Here is a 17,114-nt window from a genome sequence, read left to right as displayed (position 1 = left end):
TGTCTTCACAAAAGAACAAAATTATGTTTCTACTAAGATATTACAAATATGGAAATATGCAGACTGGAAGAAGATATTTACAGTTTCTAAAACTGACAAAAAATATTATCTCTTATCTAAAACTATACTGTCTAATACATAGTTACTAGTTATATATGGCTATTTAAAAATTTGCTTTTAGAAGTTTATTTATTTTGAGAGAGAGAGAAAGCACATGAGTGGGGGAGGGGCAGAGAGAGAGGGAAAGAGAATCTCTAGCAGACCTCATGTTGCCAGCATGGAGCCCTATGTGAGGCTTGAACCCACAAATCCTGAGATTATGATCAGAGCCAAAACCTAGATTCAGGCGCTCAACCTACTGAGCCGGGAAGATGCCCCTAAAAATTTGAATTTAAATCAATTAAGTAGCATTCCATTTCCTCAATTGCACTAACCACATTTTAAGTGCTTTCTAGTCACATAAGGCTAGTGGTTACTGTATTCAATAGTACAGAGATAGAACATTTCTATTATCATAGAGAGTTTTGTTGATCAGGCTTATCTAGAATAAAACTCCTGCAAATCAGTAAGAAAAGGCTGGAAACTCAAACAAGCAGTTCATAAATGGAGAATTCTAAATGGTTAGCAGGCTTAATTTCAGTGGAAATCAGAGAGAAGAAAATTAAAACAAGATACCAGTTTAGATCCAACAGATTGACAAAAATTTTAAAGTGGGATAATAACAAATTTGGGTGAAAATTTGAAGAAATAGAACACTGCCTCACAGAACTAATGTATATAAAAAATCTAAATGTAAAATTATCAAATTAATAGAAAAAAACATTGAATGTAGGGCTGAGAAATGTTCTCATAAGAAGAACAAAACTAGAAGGTAAAATTTTATGTTTCTACTAACATTTGAATATATGCTTAATCTCATATTGAATATATGCTTAATCTTGTGCAGTGTTGGTAAAAGTGTAAACTAGCCCAACTTTTGCTGAAATCAGTTAGCAACACTAAGTGCAATTGAGAATATCTGTGTCCCAGCACTCATATACATCATTATAGATACTAGAGAAGTTGTCACGAAGGTTGATGAGACACAAATAGTCATGGTCCTGGATGCTCCATCTCTTATTTTGAACTGGTTCAGCAAGTCTGAGTACTATTGCAGAAGAGTGGTCTCTAGAGGTCCTGCCTCTCCTACAAGATACTACTCTTAGATGTTACTTGCCCTCAACTCCATAAATATGTAGAACATTACAGAGGTGGGCCTCTCTCTAGAACACTGGCCATGTTACATATAGACTACCTGTGCAAGACCTAACATGTGGGACATGGAGAGTCCAAGGGATCGTGCACTTTCTACTTCTACACGTGTAAGAGTTGGCAGAGGAACTTCATATTATATCTGCATTGCATGGTGCTATGTGTGTACGTGACTCCTTATAGTGAACTGGTCTGTATGAAGATCTATGGAAGATACTTGTTTGTTTTCAGGGTGGTGGAGGCAGTATCAGTGCCTTATTACTAGGGAAAAGGAAAATGAGGTAGATCTATAATATATCATCTTTGCTGCTATCAGAAGCAAAAAACCGATTCTTACTGTTCATCCATGGGTCTTAAAAATAGTATTGAACCAAAAAAGAAAGCAGAACGAGTTACATAGCTCATAGCATTTACATACATTAAATCGATATATATAGCACTGCATATTTTATAAGTATACATGCATATTAAAAAACATATCAAATGACTTAGACTAAGTAGATAGGAAAATGAGAATAGAGTGTCGAGATGAAGAGAAAAACACACTAAATTTCAAAAAAGAGAATTTACGTGGACCTATGATTCTAATGACGTGATAACATGAGGAGTATGCAAGACTAACTACTTGTTCATTAAGTATCAAAAAAACATGGGTAAAAGAAATAATTATCTTTATAATGACTTAATAATAATTAGGAAGGGAATCAAGTGAGCTATATAAGGGTTAACCAAAGAAGATTCTGAGGTACTAACCCTGTGATTTTCAACGTAACTGGAAAAAGAGTGGCACTTTACAGTGGTAGAGAAATTGGCAAGTTGAGATGATATGAGCGAAAAAAGGTCATTTTGTTTTATACATACTGCATCTGGGGTACTGGTACAACACCTGAAGGGAAATAAAAACAGAATTTTTATTTTTAAAAATATTCTTTTGAAACTATGCAGATGGAGAATTTCATAAACTCTAGATTGTTGAATTTGTTGTTCTGTTGATAAATATTATATAAAAAGAGAATGAAGTAAAACAAAATGACTGCTAGATAAAAAGCAAAAGTAGGAGTACAATGAAAAGGAAACTGAGTGAGATACCCAATGGTTAAAGGACATTAAAACAGGAACATGAACCCACACAGCTTCCAAAGTCAGTCATTTATAGGTCATGTGTCATATGCATATATATATATGGGTTATATATGTATATATATGTATATGTATATGTATGTATATATATGTATATATACATATACATATATTTATATGTATATATGTACATATATGTTTATATGTATATATATATGACACATGTAACATGTCTTCTCACTTACATGTGAGAAAACCAAACCATCTTCTGAATATTATGGTTCCTATGCAACAGTGTTTACTGGGTAAGTTGTTTCTCAAAGTCTCTAGGATGATGAATCTTTAAATTTTTTTTTACATTTATTTATTTTTTGAGAGACAGAGCACAAGTTGGGGAGCGGCAGAGGGAGAAGGAGACACAGAATCCTAAGCAGGCTCCAGGCTCAGAGCTGTCAGCACAGAGCCGAACGCAGGGCTTGAACTCACAAACCGTGAGATCATGACCTGAGCTGAAGTTGGACGCTTAACCGACTGAACCACCCAGGCGCCCCTAGGATGATGAATATTTTAACTTGTACTATAGTATAATCTTTGAGTTGTCTATTTGCTCCTCACATTTAGAGAGAGAGAGAATGCTAGGCAGACTTTGGCTAAGTACAGCCTTTTTGATTTCTACAGCACTAAGGCAGGAGTATAGACATTATTTAAGCCCATTTCCCAATGTCCAACATACATTTAACTTGCCAGATTAAGGTGGGATCTTCTTCTACCACATTACTGGTTTGCTGATACTAAATTGGAGCCAACATCTCCAATCTGCACGGCTACTGGGATTCTTGCTCTTTCCTCTTCTTTGTGAAGAAAGCTATTTATGCACAATTGCTTTCAGGATATAATGTGCCATCCAAAGTCTTACTCAGTTTTTCTGAATAAATTTAGAAAAAAGCACCAATGTGTATTGACAACACCAAAAGCAGAATTCAAGTGTTTGAGGACTGTCACCAAGTACTTTGTCATAAGCTTTGGGTCTATAGTCAAGATATGGATAGGGGGATGACCAAGGTATATTCTAACTTTTTCCAGCCCTGTCCCCAAAATCAAGTGAACATTGGTATTATATTCAGCAAACCAACTCTAGCAGACTTGTACTTTCAGGAAGTTCTTCTTAAATTCTTTCATTACTATTACTTTAAGGTTTGAGATATGTTATTTTCAGCCTTTAAAAAAAAGTTGTGTATTTTATACATATGTATTTCCAAAGTAAGTTGAGAGAATCAGCTTGGACCTAGTGTTAGAAAATGTAGTCCTTGAGCTCAGTAGAGATGCCAATTTTAGAATCCTCAACACAGAGACAGTAGTTTCAGTATTGTGTGGTACACAGAATCCTAAGATTATCCTTTTGATAATCCTATGTGGGCCTGTCTTAATCACTTGAGCCATTTTTTAAAATAATTTTTTAAAGTTTTTATTTATTTATTTATTTTTAGAGAGACAGACAGAGTGTGAGCCAGGAAGGGGCAGAGAGAGAGAGAGAGAGAAAATCCCAAGTAGGCTCTTCAGAGTCGGCGCAGAACCCGACATGGGGCTCAAACTCACGAAACTGTGAGATCATGACTTGAGTCAAAATCAGGAGTCAGATGCTTAGCCAACTGGACCACCCAGGTGCCCCAGTTGAGCCATTTTTTATAAAAGTCTATAGATTAGAGACTCTAGAGTCTTAGAAGATTTCCTGCTAGCTCTGAAGTACCATGAGTCCTGTAGCACGAAGAAAATGAGTTCTATCAACAATCTGAGAGACAATGGAACCTGGAAGAGAATGCCAGGAGTCAGATGAGAACACAGCCCTGGCTGACAATTTGGTCTTAACTTTGTGAAACCCTAGGCCGACAATCCCTCTGTGCTGTGCCCAGAATCTTGATCTATGGAAATCACGATTATAAATGGGGTGGGGTATTTTAAACTGCTAAGTTTGTGGTAATTTGTTACACAGCAATAGAAAACTAATACTAACATTATGGATGGGTCACGTGCCTAAGGGGGCCAGTAGGCAGGAAGACAGGAACAGAAGACTACACTGTAGAAGAATACTCATGTTTAAGAGAGGAGGCATACTCATCAGAGTTGATGTAATCTTTATAAAATATCAAGGACAAAGTTCTCAAATTTAAGGAGGAGGGAGACCCATGGAAAAAGGGTGGTCAAGATAAAAATGCTGCAGAGATATCAAGATGAATGCAAACTAGAACTGACAAAGGCATTGCAAGGTCATTGATACTACACAGAGTCCAAAGTCTTTAATTACCAAATCTAGTCATAAAGAATCATGCCATCTGAAACTCTCAGCTTGAACAGCTACAGTGGCCTGGAGTACAGAATAACAATCAAATTCACAAGACAAAAAAAAAAAAAAAAAAAGGCTACTCTCAGAGCCAACTTACTTAGCTTTAAGAAAGAACACATGGGGCGCCTGGGTGGCGCAGTCGGTTAAGCGTCCGACTTCAGCCAGGTCACGATCTCGCGGTCCGTGAGTTCGAGCCCCGCGTCGGGCTCTGGGCTGACCGCTCAGAGCCTGGAGCCTGTTTCAGATTCTGTGTCTCCCTCTCTCTCTGCCCCTCACCCGTTCATGCTCTGTCTCTCTCTGTCCCAAAAATAAATAAACGTTGAAAAGAAAGAACACATGTCAGACCATAACACACAAAGAATGGGCAACTTAACATGACTCAAAATTGAACTTTCAATGTCTAAAAATCCCCCCACGCTTGGGACATGGGCATGAGAGAAAAGGCTGAAATAGCTGTGGATTGGTATATTCTGGGGAGATGTAAATCCTTGGGGTTTTGCAGCTTTTCTACCATGCTAGTCATATACCTCTCTCAAAGGCATCTTATTACCACGTAGTCTCTAGGGCAGCTGGTTAGCATCAATATCAGTTGCTGATTACTCACTAAACCTTGCTGACAATGAGGTAAAGGTGTTGGTCCACTGCATGATAACCTTGATCATGTTCTCACTTATTTTCAGTCTGGTATATTACTGTGGAATTTTTGAGTTAATGTTGCAAGAAAGATTTGATTGAGGAAAAAATCCTTAGACTGGAGGAAATGTCACATACCAGCCTTTCTTTCTGCATTTCAAACAGAGGAGACACCATAGTCATAACTTAGTACCTGAATGCTTTCTCTAGAATCTGTACCCTACCCACACTTCAGTACATTTTTCCACTGTCGTTTATTCTTCATCAGCCTCATGTTCCATCTTTCTGACTCCCCCTCACCACCATAGTTTCAGCTGGGTAACTACTCCAGTCTGCAAAGTCTACCTTTATTTCCAGGACCTTTTCTCTGTTCAGGGTAGAGTCCATCTCTTCAGCCTCCAGAAGATAGTCAAAGGGATAAAACTAGTAGGGACCCTGAAGTACAGCTACATTGCAAACATTGACCTGTAAAAGGAAATGATAATACTAGAGACAAAATGCCAACTTTGGAAGGAAAACAACTCAGTACTGTAAATGCTCAGATTTTTCATTAAAAAGCTACACGATTATTTTGCTTCAATCCCATTTTATTTTATTTTATTTATTTATTTTTTCAACGTTTATTTATCTTTGGGACAGAGAGAGACAGAGCATGAACGGGGGAGGGGCAGAGAGAGAGGGAGACACAGAATCGGAAACAGGCTCCAGGCTCTGAGCCATCAGCCCAGAGCCCGACGCGGGGCTCGAACTCACAGACCGCGAGATCGTGACCTGGCTGAAGTCGGACGCTTAACCGACTGCGCCACCGAGGCGCCCCTTCAATCCCATTTTAAAGCAGGAATTGTAAGTGTCACACTTGTGGGAGATGGTTCTGGTAGGTGACAAAGTGAGGTTACCTTCTAGCCATATTCTGGAGGGCAGGTTTTTGGTTAATCCCAAAACAAAAGAAATCATAGATCTTTTCTATTAATTTTTCTTTCACTATACACAACTTCACACACATATACATACATACTATAAGCACATTCACACACGCTCCAACACACATACACACAATATTTTCCTCATCTATTCTACAAGTAACCTGTCATGATCTCACCCTCCTCATGGTACTTTCCTTCAAAAAATAAAAATAAAAAGACCAGAACAGACGTTTCTCAACTCATCCCAGATAAGAAGATTCTGGGTCTAAGGCATGAACTAGGCAGTCAAAGACTTCTCCAGGCTCATCCCAGACTAAGAGCTCTCCTTTGAGATGAACCAAAAGCTATAGTGTTACCTCAACCAGCAGAGAAGCCAAAGGGCTGTGTCCATCTCAGTTTTTCTGCCTTAAGGAAATGGTCCCAGCCTAACAGGGATTTGCCAAACATGCATATGAAGAGCTTTATTTGCAAAATGTTGTATTCAGGGTGCTGTTTATCATGAACCTGTTTTGATCTACCAGCATCCTGATACATCTTTTTTTCTTTCTGCACTAAATCCTGGCCTCATGTTTTAGATGTTTTGGTCTTGACCTTATAGATTGTCATCACAAGTAATTGGCTTCTCCAACCTAGGACTAAGCAATTCTGTCTGCAGTCTGTGGATTATTCCTATTCCCTAACCTATCATCTCTGCCTGGCTCTAAGAATCTCTCCCATTTTCTTCCATTAATATTATATTCTGATATTTTCATTTCTTCTTCCATATCCTAAGTTTAGTATTGCAGCATGGATCTTTGACATATGGTGAACTTTGAAGTGACTTTTCATAATGAGGTTGAGAACACAAAGAGTAAGCTCAGAAAGGGAGCTGAATGGTGAAGAGGTGATAGGAAGTGCGTATGGGCCATCTATTCTAGAAGAATGGCATGAAAAGGAAGGAAAAAATTAGGGTCACCTCTATAGGGTCAAATGAGCATGAGTTGTAATAGTAGTAGATTCCATTTATAAGTGGTTACTTTAGGCCAATCATTCTTAGAGAATATTTTTTCTGAATCCTAAATAATACTTTGGAATATATTTTATTAATTACATTTTACAAATGAGGAAATTAGGGCTAAAGACTATTAATTTATTTGTCTTAAATCTCTCAGCTAACAAGTGTCAGAGTCAATATTTGAACTCAGGCCTGTGTCTTTTGAGAGTTCATAAAATTGACAATGAATATAACTAAATTTTAATTAAAATTTAGGAGAACAGCTAATATGGTTAATACATATGGTTTACTACATTTGGAGATATTCTTGAAAAATTATTCCCTTTCTCAGTACTCCATTTAGCATATAATAAAACTGAAGTCAATTGACTAGGTTTCTTGTGTCCATGAGTTATAATCTAAGACTATAATCATGACTACTAATGAACCCCAGCTCTTAGGGAATGGTAAGAGAATTGAGAATGAACCTCAGAAATATTTTATACTCAAAGATTATGAAAAATGGGCATGAGGTTCAAAAGAAGATTAATGGATCAAAGTAGAGTTTCCCCAAGTGTATTATTGGGGACACTATGTCAGTGAGTTATCACATGTGCATACACATACCCAAAGCAGTATATACTATATTCCCCATGGATATAATGATTCTTTATAATTCTGTGAAGTTTTATAGTACAGAACATTGTTTTAAATATATAGTGGCCTAAAAAATGGTCACAAATTCTCTACAGATGCTCCTATCAAGAGTAGGACCCTAAATCTTGGCAGGCCTTATAAATTGCTTTTGCCAAGATGTTGTGGAAATGATTTTATGCAACATGTGAACCAGATCCCATCAGGTCTTTAGCTTTCCCTCTTGAACCCCCTTGACACCAGGCGAAGAAATTGGGCTAGTGCCCTGAGGGTGAGAGACTGTGTGGAGAGGGGCTTGGCTACTAGCCAGCACCAACCACCAAATGTGTGAATGAGATCATCCAATCTCAGTCAAGCTACAGATGGCTGTACCACATTAGTGACCATAGACAAGACCAGCAGAAGAACTGCCTAGCTAGTCCAGACCTAACTATTGGCTCATTTGTATTGCAAGCAAATACAAAATTTGTTGTTCAATGCCACTAAGTTTTGGCACAGTTTGTTACACAATAGTAGGTAACTCATACTTAGTTTCAACCATCATTTGCAAACTGATTTGACCTTGAAATACTTATTTCATTAAACACCTAATTAACATGTTCAGGAACATACTTTTGGGAATAAAGAGGTGTAAATTTTCATCCTTATGTCACTTAAACTTAATTAGCATTTTAAGGAATACTATTTAGGAAAGTAGAAGTTAGTTGGCTCTTTATTGAAGAAATCCTTCTCAGGAGATTGCCTTGTGATTCTATTATGTTTGAACATAAGCCTAGTATCTGGAAGAACTATGCTAAAAGTGTTTCTATTTGAGTGGATAATCAAATATGGTCCTTACCATCAATAACTTCACAGGTTTATCTTTTCTTCCCTTTTGTAGGTAAAATCTCCAGGTTTTCAAGAAAATGTGAGTTATCAGTATTATAACTGGGGAGTTATATTTATCATTCCTTAGAATAACCTGTTAAGATAGGATTTGCTTACTTTTCTTTCATAAATGTTCTCAAACCTCAATCCTGTTTTATCTGCAAGAATTGTAATAAGTGCCTCATCATTGAAATTAGGTAAATATTGCAAGTAAATCACTAAAAGCTACAGGCAGCTATTAATGAGACACTTGAATAAGCAACTTTCCTGAAATATTTTAGCATTCTTACCAGGACTACTTTGTATTTCATTAAGACACTTTCTTCCACATATTGACATTCCTGTTCTCCAATGTCCTAGTTATTTTCCTTCACATCAGGAGCAAGAATGTGTATTTTCTGGTCTCCTTCTTTTCTTCTTTCCTTTCTTTCTTTCTTTTATCTTTTGGACCATTAGGAGACAATTTTTCCAAGTTAGGAGCATTTCCTTTTCTAAATAGTGATTTTGCATCCTCTTCCAAATCTAAATTATAAACTATTTCAAATTCTTGCTCTAAAGCTTTACTTTTAATCTTTTCCAAACAGAAGACTGCTGTTTATCATGACTTTAACATGCTAACATTTCTGCAGCATGATTGGTTGCAGATATCAATAAGATATGCGTTTATCCAATCATTTGATTTGATGAGGCACTGAACAAAACCACATGTCAACCCCACCACATATAATTTCACTCATTGTATCCTCATTCATTTGGATTTAAGGTTTTGTGTTCTTTAAGTTTAATATAAAAATTCACTTAATTCTAGAAGGGATTCATCCTTATCAGCAACCACCTGGATTAGTAGTTGAGAATATATTTAATAGTCTCATGAGAGTACAGGTTTATAGAAATAAAATATGAGTAGGAGACAGTTACAGACAGAATGGAGCAAGTCTCATGCCTCATGCTCAGGGAAATTTTTCAGGAAATTCTATTCCCCTTCTCCTCATCTCAGCACTTTTATTCACAAATCACTTAAAAAACTGAACTAGTTTATCCCTAAAATATGAATTCTTATAGGATTTTCTCCCCATAGCTCTAAGACAACACATTAAATTATCTCATGGCATATTGGTAAACGAGGTCTGATATGAGACCTAGTTTGATGATGCTATGGATATGGAATTCTATAGCCAAAAATCACATTTCTCTACATATTTTCTCTTTCAATCATGACAAAGCTCATGCTGTAAATATTCTAGGATCTTCACATTCAACATTATAAAATATTTTAACTGTGTTGGACAGCATGAGAAACTGGAAGAAAGCTTGAGGAATATTAACTTGTAGTTTTAAAAATATTTTCAACTGAAATTTGGTGTTTTGGAGAAAATTAGAGTAAAGCTTGGTATTAAATTCCTAAATAAGCTTAGGATTTGGATTTCATGCTAGAGACAGAAGTTCTCATCTCAGTCCAGGAGACTATGGCTAAAAACATTATCACAAATGGAAGCAAAGCCTTTTGTCAGATTATAAATATGGGTGTAAAAGGCAAATACAGGTTTGTTTTTTTTTTTTTTCCAAAAGGTTTGAGATTTGCATAGTTGATTGGAGCAGGTTGAAACAAATAAGAAAGGGTTGTAAAATGCCCTAGGATAAGTGCTAAGTGTTCAATACTTAGACTGAATTATCAAGTGGTTCGAAGAGTTTATTGGGACACTTCTAAAGATTCACTGAATATTTGTTTCCTAGAATTCTTTATTCTCTTTCCCCTCCCTATCCAAATGCTCTCTGTCTTTGAAAGTTCAGCTTGAGCTATCCATGGTCAGAATGAAGTCTTGTTTGAGCCCTGATGTCCCTTTCCTTTCAGCTTATGTACTGTGCTTATTAAACACCATTTTAGTGATTTCCACTATGAATTGTTTGATAACTATGGTCTTATCTCCAAAGATTAAAGCTCCTTTGGTCAAAAACTGGATGTTGTATGTGTGCATGCATACTGAATTCCACCCACCAGAAGCATTATGTTGTGAGGTGTGTGCTAAATAATAGTTATAAATAAATAAATAAATAAATAAATAAATAAATAATAAGAAGGAAAGAAAGAAAGAAAGAGGAAGAAAGAAAAAAAGACATCATTGACAGATCAAACACATATTTGACATGGGACCAGCCACTTAAGCATTCAGCTTCAGTTCCTTTCTCCATAAACAGGAACAGAAGACCCATTCTCTGTCCTCCTTAACATGTTGTGAAGACTAAATAAGACATACTGCCTTTGATTTTGGTGTCAAATCCGTGAATGAAATTGCTTCATGAGCTATAAATAAGTCTATGATGTGAGGTTTTGCTAGCATATTGGCACACAGAACTGACTGAAGTAATGCATGATGAATCTTATTGTTCCCTGGACTTATACAGTATGTATAAAGTATGCATTCATATTGAACATGTTATATTGACCAATTGATATTATTAATATATACAAGAGTTTTTATTAAGGTGCAAGTCATTAATGGTACAATTAGTGCAATTAGGCATATCACCCTGGACAAAAGACTTAGGCACCATTCTCTTAATAAGCTCCAACCCCCACTTCTTTAAGTACCATGAAGGCAGACTGGTGTGTATGATTAAGGAGCTTCATGCCATGATAGAAGCAATCTCTTTACCAATTCTTCTCTAGACCCAGCTCAGTTTCATGCTTTTGCTCCTTAATTTCTACCTGACTGTGTTATCTACCAGCTATGTTACCTTTGGTAATTTATATTATGTATCAAAAATTCAGTTTCCTATTTCATAAGAAGCATATCATATAATTATAAAAATTATTTAACTCATAAATGAGCATATCAGTAAGATGGTAATGTTAGTTCAAAAAAGCATTTGAAGATTGCTTGCATATAGTCATTAAAAAATAATGAGGTTAGTAATAATAATGTATCAGTAGTAACTCAGCAATTATAAAAGATGTACCACTTAATGTAAAATGTTAATAATTGGTGAACTGGGGTAGGGGGGAGGCAGAATAAAGTTTAAGTAAGAATGTGAAGTTAGTTATAAACGTTGTTAAGTTCTACACAGCATTAAGTTCATATCCTTGGGGTTATGTATTGTAGCAACACTTAAGTCATTTGCATCTCTACTAGACAAAAATCAACAAGTTAACATATCACTTTTTGATCAAATAGCAAAGACAAACTCAATTATATTCTCATAGAAATAAATAATCTTGGGTGGCCTATTAAATAGTACCCCCGTACTATTACTAGAAGGACATGCCCATGCCCTTTGCGTTATTTTTAACTTTTAGGTAAGTTTTTCTTTCCCTCATCCTTCTCCTCCTCTTCCTTCTCCTCCTCTTCATTATTATATTATTGTTATCATTCCTTTCCTTCTTGACCTTTATATTTCCAACATATTGTACCTCAGCCATGAATCCTGACTCAGATTTTCAGCTTTCTTCATATTCATGGATGCTCCCCAGCCTGGTGCTGAAATGGACCATACCTTGGTTTATGCTCTTGGCATTGACATCCAAGGAATACTTCTCAGTTTCCAATTCTTTGCTGGCCTAGTGCCCACCTAAAATATGATGCGGGGGTCTGGAAAACTGCTAAGCCAGTGCCTCAAAAGAGGGACAAGAGACTGCAAGGCCAAGAATTCAAAGAAATGTAAAGAGCATGAGTCTAATAACTTTAGTTCCTGCCCTGCATCTATGGTTACCTGCATTTCTCCTTGCTCAATGAAACCAGAGATTCAAAGTATAAAGCAAATGTAGCTGGACCTGAAATAAGTTGGTTAACCAACTTACTCAATGCTAAGTATATAAAATTCTTAGGAAAAGTCTGTGGGAAAGACAAAAATAACATTGGACATTTAATAAAAGATGAAATAGCCATGACAGACTAAAAGCATCCTGGACTGCCTGAACAGAAAGAGAAAATACCTGAGTTCTAGACTCTATCACACAGCAAGTTAAAAGGTATAGCTTTGGATGCAAACAGAAGTTTGTGTTCTGATTCTCAATATTACATACTAAGCTTGAACAAGTTGCATAACTTCTCCTGGTCTGTTTTCTTATAAGTAAAATGGGGCCCATAAAAGTACCTAGCATTAAATATGCTGATGAGGTAAAGCCTTTCTTTGAGAGATAATAAACACTCAAATCATGTCAACATAGTTTTGGTTAACAAGTTAGATCATTAAAGGCTTTTCACTCTCTCTGAGCCTCAGTACTCTCATCTATTTCACAAAGATAATAATACTCTCTTGACTGCCATTCAAAGGTCATATGAAGATCAAATGTCCTGTGTTCCTCATAAGATTTCAGTCTTAAATAAGGATTTGAGGATGTTGTCGTGTCATTACACAATTGAGCTAATATCTTACAGTAGCATTTTATTTCACATAAACATGAAAATTTTTGAGAATAGATGCATGTAAATATTACATTAATCATAAAATAAAATGAGAAATTAATAGGATTTTTAACATCCAGTGTCCTTTAAAGCTATGGCAACCCTCCCTACTTCCTCATTTTCCCCAAAGAGGAGAGATTTGTTCTCTCTTACCTTTTAAGAATACATGTGTAGGAGAATTTGAGAGACAATAATTTATTGAAAGCAGTTGAGTATTTGGCAGACATAAATGTTCCTAGATGCAGTATCAGAAAGCAAAGAAGGAGATATGGCTAAATATTATGGGCAAAAATAAGTCAATTTTTTTCCATGACTTATGGGAACTACAAATGACAACAATCTTGGAGGCAAGTGGAGGCCTAATTGCTTATAGAAGTGCTGAGATTTGAGGAATGTCAAATTGATTGGGATAGGCTATGAAAAGGAAATTCATCTTAAAAAGTTCAAAGGATTAAAAAGCAAAGCAAAACAAAACAAAAAAACCTTTGACTTTCTGTTTTAATTACTAGAGCCCCAAGCGTACTAGGCTAGTGAACTTTTCAGACACTTAACCATGAGAGTTGTACTGTTTGTCTGTTTTCTCCTCAGACGTGTGGTAATACCTTGATGGCTTATGATACTATAAACAGGGTTTTAAGGCCATATGCTGCAGGGTCAAACATGATATTAGTATGTGGCTTGCTTTGGCATCTCCACTAGACTCTAAGATTTGCCTTGGGTAAAATCACCAATATATTCCTTTCCCAATCAGCTCTCACTCCAGTTACCTAATTCTCTTTTACATCCAGACTAATCATTCAGCAACAAATCACCATGCTATCTATCTATCTTAAATGGAGCAGGGTGCCTCCAGGGCAGAAATTCTCAAAGTCTCAGAAAATGCATACAAACATTGGAGCAGCAAAACTCAGACTCACACTGAAAAGATTTCAAGAGTACTAAAGGATATCGCATTTGACTATATATTCATTCCGTGCGTATATTATATGTGAATGTATGTGAGTACATTCCATATTGTACATTACAGATGCTATACCAAGTAAAATAAGATGTCCAAGGAGAATAGATCAATTTAACTGATTTGAAAAGAAATACATTTTGTTGTTCTCTATAATGCACCAGTCTTTCCACCCATTACTCACAAGACATTATTTTCAGACCTTTCACAGCCTAGGGCGTACATACTCTTATGGACAATTCCAGGTTGTCACAGTTTTTCTTAGAGAAAAAATACTTTGATTGTTATGAAACTTTAATTTATTATGCATTTGATTGTATTAATCATCCAGGAGAAATCCAGTCAATGTCAAAGTTAGCTAGAACATTTAAAATGTTGAGATCAACTCCATACACCTTTTACCTTATGGTTATCTGATTAACCAAAACCAGACTCTCCACTGTTAGAACTTCTGAGAAGAAAACAAACAAATAAATAAATAAAAATTAAGGATCAGAGACCACAGTTTTAAGAACAGGATAAGCCATAATTGGGAAAATTTATCTTAGGTAATCTTTAATTTTTCCTTCTACCTACCTATTGTGAAAGGCTCTTTTCCCTTTATAGATTTTATTATTATTATTATTATTATTATTATTATTATTATTTATTCTCAAGTTAGTTAACATACAGTATAGTCTTGGTTTCAGGAGTAGAACCCAGTGATTCATCTCTTACATATGATACCCAGTGCTCATACTGAAAAGTGCCCTCCTTAATGCCTGTCACCCATTTAACCACCCCCCACTCCCATCAACCCTCAGTTTGTTCTCTGTATTTAACAGTCTCTTATGGTTTGCCCCCCTCTCTCTTTTTATCTTATTTTTCCTTCCCTTCCCCTATGTTCATCTGTTAAGTTTCTCAAGTTCTAGATATGAGTGAAATCATGATATTTATCTTTTGCTGACTGACTTATTTTGCTTAGCATAATGCCCTCCAGTTCCATCCACGTTGTTGTCAATGGCAAGATTTCATTCTTTTTCATCACTGAGTAGTACTCTATTGTATATATATATATACCACATCTTCTGTATCCATACATCAGTTGATGGACATTTGGGCTCATTCCATAATTTGACTATTGTTGATAGTGCTGCTATAAACATTGGGGTGACTGTGCCCCTTCAAGTCAGTATTTTAGTATCCTTTGGATAAAAACCTGGTAGTGAAATTGCTGGACTGTAGGGTAGTTCTATTTTTAATTTTTTGAGGATCCTCCACACTGTTTTCCAGAGTGGCTGCACCAGTTTGCATTCCCACCAACAGTGCAATTGTCCCCTTATTGATATTGATGTTCATGAAAGTTCACACTATTATTGGTAATATGTATTTCACCTTCACTCCTGAAAGATATTTCCTCTGCATATCTAACTCTTTTTTTTTTTGCATATCTAATCCTTGATTAACTGTTCTTTTCTTTCAGCACTAAAAAAAAATGTTGTTTCACTATCTTCTAGTTTTCATGGTATTTGATAAGAAATCCACAGTAATTGGAATTGTTATTTCCCTACAGATAATGTGTCATTTTTGTCTACCACTTTCAAGGTTTGTTTTTTTTTTTTCCTTTAGTTATGGTTTTTTGGGTTTTTTTTTCAGCTATTAGTAGTTTTAGTAGTTTTCAGCTATTATTTCATCAAAAAATTTTCTGCACCAATTTCTTTCCCTTCTCCTTTTGGGACTCCAGTCACCTGGTTATTAGGCCTTTTGCTATTATTTTGTAGGTCTCTGAGTCTGCTCATTTTTATTCAGTCTTCTTTCTCTGTTTTTCAGAGTGGATAATTTTATACTGATCTATCTTCAAGTTAATTTATTTTTATTTCCACTCTCTATTGAGCTCATCAGATGAATTTTTAAACTTCTATTATTGGGGGTGCCTGGGTGGCTCAGTCAGTTGAGTGTCCGGCTTCAGCTCAGGTCATGATCTCACCGTTCATGAGTTGGAGCCCCACGTCGGGCTCTGTGCTGACAGCTCGGAGCCTGCTTCAGATTCTGTGTCCCCCTCTCTCTCTGCTCCACTCCTGCTTGTGCTCTGTCCTCTCTCTGTCTTTCAAAAATGAATAAACATAAAGAAAAAAATAAAAAAAAAATAAACTTATATTATTGTATTCCTCAGTTATAAAATTTCTATTTAGTACTTTTCTGTAGTTTCAATTTATCTGCTGAAAACTGTCTTTCTATTCACTTTAAGCATATTTACCTTCACCTTACTAAGTATATTTGTAATAGCTACTTCAATGCCTTTGTGTGGTGATTCTAATACATGGACCATCTCAGTGTTGGCATGTAACAAATGATTGTTTCTTAAAATTAAGTCACATGTTCCTGTTATTTCAGTATGCCAAACGATTTTGATAGCACGTTGATCATTTTAAATGTAACGTTGTATAGATTCTGAGTCCGGCTAAAATGTTATATCCCTGTTATATCTCCTTTTAGTGTACTAGGGTATTCCCCCCCACACACACCTTTTTATAGAGTTTTTAGTTGTAATCTGCAAGGGAAACATACTTTATTGGCTAACTCAGGCTTTGTCAGAACTGGAAACCAGTGGTATTTAAAAGCAAAATTTTATGATAAGATTCTAGTATATCAGTCATCTATTTGCCTGTGAAATGTTGAGAATTAAATGTAGATCTTTACCTAAAAGCCTTTGTGATTGATCAGCGGAGGACAGAGAGGAGGAGGAGAAAATTCATTTGATTCATAGAACTCCAGACATCTGTGTTTATATATCTAATTAAAGATTGTATTTTCCCTCTCAGGAATGATGGTTTGATGGAAATTTCTACAGGATAGCCATCTTTGAAGTGGGGAGAAATGTGATGCAATCAGGATCTAAGAGGCATTACCCAGGCTTTAGGGCATTATGAGAATACTAAATAGAATAGGTTTAACTAAGAGATTATATATAATCTTATTCTGGGGCCATGGGCCAAGAAGAGGACTCTGGGAAATGAGGTTGGGTACAGAACAGTGTCACAGAACCCACAGA

Source organism: Puma concolor, chromosome A3 (genome assembly GCF_028749965.1).
Source record: "Puma concolor isolate L17-30 chromosome A3, mPumCon1.1.hap2, whole genome shotgun sequence".
NCBI classification, from domain to species: domain Eukaryota; kingdom Metazoa; phylum Chordata; class Mammalia; order Carnivora; family Felidae; genus Puma; species Puma concolor.
The sequence above is the reverse complement of the archived record's forward strand: the minus strand, read 5'-3'. Positions refer to the sequence as shown.